The following is an 8,646-nucleotide window of genomic DNA, read 5'->3' as shown; positions in this document are numbered from 1 at the left end:
TTTTTTTTTAAGTTTATTCATTTATCTAGAGAGAGAGTGTGTGTAAACTGGGGGAGGGGCAGAGAGAGAGAGAGAGGGAGAGAGAGAGAATCCCAAGCAGGCCTTGAGCTGCACAGAGCCTGATGCGGGGCTCGAACTCACATACCATGAGATCATGACCTGAGCTGAAACCAAGAGTCGGGCGCTCAATCGACTGAGCCACCCAGGCGCCCCTACAGCTAATAAATGTTTTTAAAAATTTATGAAAAATATCACTGGACATAAAGTATTTTATCTAAAGACTATGCCTTAATAAAATTTGTGATCTGCATAGAATAAACTAAAACTGTTTTGAAAAGAAAACAGCATTTTCTGAAGGGCTAATGCTTGTCTATGCAAATTAGATGATTCTTTACATTTTCCATAATAGCTTTTGTAAAAAAGTCACTTCTCCAGCTATTTTCCCAACGATTGCTTTTATGCTAGCAGTACAAATACATCTTTCCACATTCTTACCACCTGAATTGATGTATCAAAGCTGATCTAAGCACTTTGTCCTGTTGTGTGGTATGTGTTTTACTTGTACTAGATCTCTCCTATTGTATGCAAAGACATGCAAAATAGAGGAACTGGCAATATTTATTCTTTGGCCCATTTGATTTGGAAAGTTTTCCTGCAGTATCAGCCTTCACACTTATTCTTCAAGCATCATGGATGCGTATTTGTTGAATTTTTCTCTGGATGTGTTGGGACAATGGTATCAGTGGTCTTTCTCTAACACTCTATTCGTACACTTTTCTCCACTGACATGTGCATCTCTGTCATGTGTGATGCAGTAATAGACTTTCATCAATGATTTAAATACATTTTCTTTATCATATTGATAATTTGATTTTGGAGTCCTTGAAACCTCTCTAGGGAACCCTGGGTTTCCGGAACAAGGAATGAAAACCATAGCTATAGGAAGTAGATGGTCATTAGAGGTGAGAAACATTGGCAGATCTGCATTTTACAATGATATTCTGGTTATGAAACGGAGGATGGGTTAAAGAGGGGCCATATTAGAACCCAAGAGATCTTGAGGTGCCTGGGTAGCTCAGTCAGTTGAACATCTGACTCTTGATTTAGGCTCAGTTCATGATCTCAGGGTCGTGGGATCGAGACCTGCATTGGGCTGTGCGCTGACAACACAGCCTGCTTGGGCTTCTCTCTCCTCTCTCTCTCTGCTCCTCCCCCACTTGAACTTGTGCACCGCACACGCGTGCTCTCTCAAAATAAATAAATAAACATTTTTTTAAAAAGCCCAAGACATCTGCTAGAAGGTTGTGAGAGACAATGGAGGGTTAAACTTCAGAATATGAATTAGAAAAGATGCAATATTTGAGAAGTAAAATTAATAAAAAGTAGACGATTATGAGTTATCAAAATTGATGAATAAGAAGAGATCATCAGTGGCGTCTTGCTTTGGAGACCACCATAAGTAATGGTGAAGCTGGTGAAGACAGCATGCTGAACACAGAGGAGCATATCTACGTTGGTGTTCAATGAAGCAGATAAAGAATTTGATTTTAAACATAGTGAAGCTAAGGTACTAAATGTCTAATGAACAGTTGAATACAGATCCAGAACTTAAGAGGAAGTTTGAATTTGGCTTTGAATTTGATAAACAGATTGATAAAGCCATGAAAGTAATGGCCAAGGAGAAAGCTGAAAGTGAAAAGAGAAGAGGGCTGTGGGCAGTCTGGGACCATGACGTGTTATAGAGCACATAGAAGAAGAGCTACTGAGGGGCACCTGTGTGGTTCAGTTAGTGAAGCGTCTGACTTTGGCTCAGGTCATGATCTCACGATCTGTGGGTTCGAGTCCCACGTCGAATTCTTTGCGGACAGCTCAGAGCTAGGAGCCTGCTTCAGATTCTGTGTGTCTCTCTCTCCATCTCTCTCTCTGCCCCTCCCCCACTGGTGCTCTGTCTCTCTCTCTCAAAAATAAACTTAAAAAAAATTTTTTTAAGTGGGCAAAAAAAAAAGGAGAGCCACTGAAGAAATCAGGAAAACTAAGTCAAGCAGGAAAGACTTAACATTACAGAGATGTGCGAAATAGGAACTTGGAAATAAGAAGAGGTAGCCAGTGCTAGCCCATAGAGAAATGCATTTTTTTTCTCATTCCAGGTTTTCCTCTTCTAAATCCCTGTGCACCTGTATCTTCTGTCATCCCCTATCCAAAAAAAAAGGAAAAACAAAAAAAAACTTCAGTAAATGAATTTACTCCTACTTCGCAAGGAAGTTTGACCCCATCAGGCAGGACCTATTTCACCCTCCATTTTCTTCAGAAACCATTCTTTCACATGACTCCTTCCATCTTTCCTTTTTCCGCTCCTAAGGCAGCTCTGAGTCCTTTCCTACTTTTCTAGTCCAGACTTTGTTCTCATGATAGCCCCTCCTCCCCACTTCTTTAACAAATGCTGTCTCCTGAGGGCTTCTTCTTTCAGTTGGTAAAATATATCTATTCCTCCTGCCCCTGGGCTGGCTTCCTTGCCTGCAGCTCCCAATCACTGCCCTCCTTCCTTCTTTCTGAGCCACAGTCTTGAAAGATACTGTTTATTCCCCTCCATCTCATACCTCTCCTCCTATTCTCTTCTTAATCTCTGCAGTCTGTCTTTTCCTCCACCTCAATGCTAAATTCCCCCACCAAAGATTGAGCCAACTCCTTTTCGTTTAGTCAATTCCTTTGTCCTTTTCTGTGATCAACCTAATCAACCTCAGGCCTCATTTGAAATTGCTGATCTATCAGCCTACCTTCACCCTCTTATGCCACTGTTTTGTCCAGGCTCTCTTCCTGTGTCTCTACCAGTTGTATCTCTCCTTTTCCAGTGTCTCTTCCTCCTCTTCAGTCACATGGTCGGTATTTCCAGAGTTGCTGCCCTTGAGATTATTTTCTCACTGTACATGCAACCACTTTCAGACAATTCATCTGCCAGTTTAACCTGCCATTTCTATTGAAATATCTCTCAAGTCTGTTACCTCCTGTCCTGTCAGAATGATTATCTCTCTACTCCCATCCCTATCAAGCCATCCATGAATTAAAACAAACCTTCGTTCACAAGTGGTTACTACTGGCCCTGGTTGCCAAACTTGAGGCCACTGCCCTGGAGTCATTATTCTGAGGTCTGAAGATCTCCAACAGCTTAGAACAAAAGTTCTCAAACTTTGGCAGGTATCAGAATTTACCTGGAAAGCTTGTTAAAACACTGATTTTTTTTCCTTAAGTTTTTATTTTCATTCCAGTTAGTTAACATACAGTGTAATATTAGTTTCAGGTGTACAATACAGTGATTCAACACCTCCATACAACACTCGGTGCTCATCACAAGTGCCCTCCTTAATCCCCATTAAGGGGGGGGGGGGGTGTATGTTAGATATATATCATATCTTTATCCATTCATCAATCAATGGACATTTGGGATGCTTCCATATCTTTTTGTATTCTTTGGGTGAATACCCAGCAGTGCAATTGCTGGATTGTAGAATAGTTCTATTTTTAACTTTTTGAGGAACATCCATACTGTTTTCCACAGTGGTTACACAGTTCGCATTCCCACCAATGATGCACATGGTCCCTTTTTCTCCACATTCTTGCCAACACCTGTTGTTTCCTGTGTTGTTGATTTTAGCCATTCTGACAGGAAAACACCAGTTTCTTGACTCCACCTCCAGAGTTTTCTGATTTGGTATATCTGGGGTGGGACCAAGAATTTGTATTTCTAATGTGTCCAAGTGACACCAAAGTGCTGGTTCAGAGCAATACTTGGAGAACCACTGACTTAGAACAATGCTTCTTAAACTTAGCTATACATCAGAATCACTAAGATAGTTTTTTTTTTCCAATTACTGCTACTCAGGAGCCGCTACATATCTATTAAATCAGAATATCTGATGGTGGTCTTCCCAGTTAATTCTAACATGCAATCATGGTTAAGGTCTACCTGCATAGAAGCAGAGAGAAGGAAACCTTCCCTTTATCCCCCAAAGAAGCAACAGCTTTGGGTAGGGCTTTTTAACCTCCAACCTAGTGGTATATTCTACATAGTAATATGCAAAATGTTGTGTGTAACTGGGAAGGATATAAGGGTCATGACTGTCTCTCCCAAATTAAAAATCACTAAACAAACTGATTCTCGGAGAGAGCTGGCCTGTCTCTTACATCTCACATATACCACTATCACATGTTTCAAAGCCCTTCTGTTTATACATCAAGGCTTCTGTGGAAAATGTCTGCTCTACTTATGTAGCTTCAAGGCCTACAATTTTAATCCTTACATATCCACTTAGGTTAATGAGCAATGTTTTCAAAGTGCTTATATGAAAGAACAATCTAACATCTATCCATCATTCACATCTTAACAAGAATTGGTTCAACTAGATTGACTTTATATTCCCACATGTCCTAAAGGAATAGCTCTTTTGAATAGGCTGGGAGAGGAGTATGATGAACTTTGAAAGTCTAAGTAAGGGTCTACAGATAAAACTTTTAGAATTAGGACACTGGGAACCTGAAAAAATTGAGGAAGGCATCTGGGTCAGTAGGGGATGTATGAAAAAAGAAAAGTCAGAATACACAAAGAGTAATTTTTACCAGTGATATTCTGGACTGGTTATGCGATGAAAAAATAGATGGAAAACTCTTCCTTTTTTCTTTTCCTCCCCCAGATTTACCATATACAGACTCCTCAGGGTGGTTAACAGAGGAATAATACTATTTGCACCATCAGTTAGTTTTGAACAATGTAAACTATAGAGCAAGACAGAGCTGGGTTTCAGTTGTAGCTCTGCCATTTACTGACCAGGAAGCCTTGGGAGATTCAGGAGTTTTCTATCTGTAAAATGGCAATAGCACTTACTTCATAAGATAATCTTAAGAACTAAATTTATGTAAAGTGCTTATCATACTGCTTCAATTAGCAAGTATTCAATAAATGGCTGTGTTACCACAACTTGGCTAGCTTATGGAACAAATAGGCAATTTGTGGGCTCGCCTAAAAATGCATCTATGTTTCTATGGGAAGTTTTCATGTTCTAAGCAATTGGCTTTGATATGTTCTTTACTACACAAACATTCAAATACTTACTTTAAAAATTCAGTTTACTTTTTTTTAAGAAATTGCTGGTCCTTTAGTCAGCTACCATCTTAATATCACATAATATAAACTGAGAGCTCCTTAGGATCAAGGACTGTGTCTCTACTGATAATCATTTATTGAGCATTTATGCGCTAAATGCTAGAAAAAATATATATACATACAATACAGTTCCTTTCCTCATGGGTCTTAAATTCTACCTGGGGAAAATGATATGCAAATACAATTTAAGATAATGCATATCGTAATAAAGATGTGTGCCAAGAAGTATGGAGTATAGTGGGAGAAGAGATTCATTTTATCTGAATTGGTAAGGAAATCTTAGCAAAGGGGGTAACATGCAAACTTGGCCAAATGTTCGCCAAAGACAATAATAAATGAAAAAGACATTAGGGATTATCATGATAGACATGAGCTACTATTGCAGGGGAAGATTCCTATGTGGACTAAGGTTCATTTGGACCTTGAATACAGAAAATGATGATAAAATGTGGAGAAGCTTGGTATGCATATAGGCAGGTATGTAATGGTAAGATATACTATTAATAAATAGCAAGCTGGTTGATTAGAAATAAGGGAAATAAGGTTGGGGAGGTGCTGCCTTTGAACTAGATTTTGCAGAGCAAAGGAAGCTAAGCAAGGAAGTTCCCTAGACTGGGAAATTCTAAGCACATTATGCAATAAGCAAAAAAAGAGGCAGGTAGGATCTAAAACCAGGTACCAGAAGCCTGGTAAAAGCAAAGTTGGAGAAAAGGTTATTCCAGCAGTGATGTTGTGGGTAAAGATGGCAGATCAGATAATCTTCAAAGCAATTTCACTAATGCAGGTGTCTGGGCATTAATGTCAGACATCTGGGTTGGAGCATCTTTGGAAAGCAACTGTAAAGATATAAAACTGACATTTTACGAATATCATCTGAGATATCTGAATAATAATATTACTGACAAATATAGCAAAGGTAACACAGAAGATGATGAATTGATTTTAAGTGAACAAAATTTATTTAGTTCCACCTATATGCCAAGTATCATGTGATAATATTATAATGCTATAATACTTGTGCATATATAAAATGTGTATACTATATTCCATTTGGAAGCTATTTCCCACTGTGTATATTATTTTAGCAAATAAATGATCCGTTTCTGCTGGGCAGGATCTCATCTCGTATTTCTCATACAAATATTTCTTTTTTGATAATTTATTTTTTAATGTTTATTTGTTTATTTTTGAGAAAGAGAGAGAGAGAGAATGAGCAGGGGAGGAGCAGAGAGAGGGAGAAAGAGAATCCCAAGCAGGCTCCACACTGTCAACACAGAGCCCTGTAGGGGGCTTGATCTCACAAACCATGAGACGCAATCAAGAGTCAAACGCCCAACCGACTGAGCCACCCAGGCACCTCTTTCATACATATATTTCTGTAATGGTCCTAGCACTATGAAGGATATAAAGGTGGCATGTAATAAAATCTTATTGTCTGGTTAAATAACTGAGGCCGGAATTGTCAGAAAACCAGCCCAAGTCCTAAATGGAGTTAGCAGTGAATAAGAATGGAATCCACTTTCCTTTGTTACAGTATAACTTCCTAATATCCATAGAGTGGGAAAAGCTCCAAACAGTGCCGTGTCATTCTAGACAATAAAACGATGGTTCAGCTTATCTTGTGATATTCAGCAATAGATTTTATGGATCTAAAGTATCAAGGGAAATAGTGAGAAATCATGTCTCCTGTCCATTTGCGTGTGTTTTTCACTTTAAAATGTGTTCTTCTGGTGTTGTATGTAAGTGATGAATCACTGAATTCTACTCCTGAAACCAATATTGTTCGGTATGTTCACTAACTAGAATTTAAATAAAAATTTTTAAACATTTAAAATAATAAAAATGTGATCTCAAGGTGGGGGCACTGGAAGAGGGTGGTAAGAGGGTAAATCAGTTGAATCTTTCATAGCAGCATATTTACTTCACACACACACACAAAAATGACTTTAATTGAACAGAGATAGAAAAAAATGTTTGAATACCCTTCCGTGACATGATTCAGGGCTTTCATGTGAGAATAAAATACACATTTACAGTAAGTTTAGATTTGAGGGTACAATTTAAAGTTCTTGTCCATCAACATGTCATAATGGATGGATGTGACACATGCATAATGGAGCTTGTTTGAGCACTTTTGGAAAGGGCAGGGGAGTCTTTGCAGTGCAGTAAGGGAGTTTAAAATTTTAAGGATATTTTCTTTTCAATGAGAAATAACACCTACTCAAAGTAGGTTGGCAAATCCGTGTTCAGAATCTCTGTTGTCACTCTAATGTTCAGGAATGGTTAAGGAAGGAAAGAGAATCTCAAGGTCACTGGGAATAGTCTTTAGAGTATTCGTATAGGGCTTATCTGTGCTCACATGCCTAATTTTTTTCCAAGTGCAAAGAATGGCCACTTGCTTGAGACAGGCCCAGTGCCATCCTTTATTCAAGTTCCTTTATACTCCTCTTTTTAAAGAAGCTGTCAAGTTCTTTTTCTGCAGCTGACAGAAAAGGCCAAATCTGTGGTACAGGAAAGGAGGCGCAAAAAGAAACTTTTTTGTGTTGATGTTTTACTAAGTGAGCTAAGGAGAATTTTAGAATCATGTAATTTACTCTGGAGGCATTTACTGTACATAGCTATAGTGATGGTAATTTCTTTCATTGTTGAAGTGAAAAGATAACCATCAATCAGTTGTCAATTGGTCAATTGCAGAAGTGATGAAAAGAAACTGGTAGGAACAATCACTTCTGTGGCTACCTAGACCATTTGTAGGCTTAAGAAAACTATGGGAACTGGATTGCTTTATAAAAGGGATTGGACCAGATTTTCAAAAAGGTTAACAGGCATAACTTCCTTGTAAAGAATGGCTTTGCAGTTATACATAATCAGGAAATGCATTTTTTTAATGAAAAATTATAAAGACATGGGGTTAAAAAAGTAAAAATTTCATTTTCTCAAACTAGGTATCAGGTTAAGGAAGCTCAAAAAGCCTTGAATTTCAGTGTGTTCTTAATGGAGGAAATAAATATAACTTACAGTAACCCAACACGTGTATTTTAGAACAAATTAATGAAAACTACTTGGTACTCATGCCTTAGTCCTAATATTGGGCACTTTAAAATAAATAACTTGCCAAGTATTTGTCATAAGAAATTGAAAGTCCAGATTAATTTTGAATAGTATTAAGAAAACATGTACAAATAATTCAATTTTTTAAACATATGGCAGCTCACATAAAGGCTAAGTTTAAAAATCATCAACTTGCATTAAAGGCAAATGACACTTTGAGATTTAGTGTTATAAGCAATATTTCATTTTAATTTATCCTATTTTCCTAAGAGTAGCAATGTTATTGATTTATTCTGAGAAGAGTTCCCCCCACCCACAGTGATTTTTTTTTTTTTTTTTTTTTTTTTACTGTGGTAGGTAATAAAAAGGATTACAGGCCCCCAGAAGGATGAGATATCATCAGTTTGTAATCCAGCCCATGGTTTCCTAGATACCGTATT

This window comes from Prionailurus bengalensis, chromosome C2 (genome assembly GCF_016509475.1).
Source record: "Prionailurus bengalensis isolate Pbe53 chromosome C2, Fcat_Pben_1.1_paternal_pri, whole genome shotgun sequence".
NCBI lineage: Eukaryota > Metazoa > Chordata > Mammalia > Carnivora > Felidae > Prionailurus > Prionailurus bengalensis.
Note: the sequence above shows the minus strand (reverse complement) of the source record.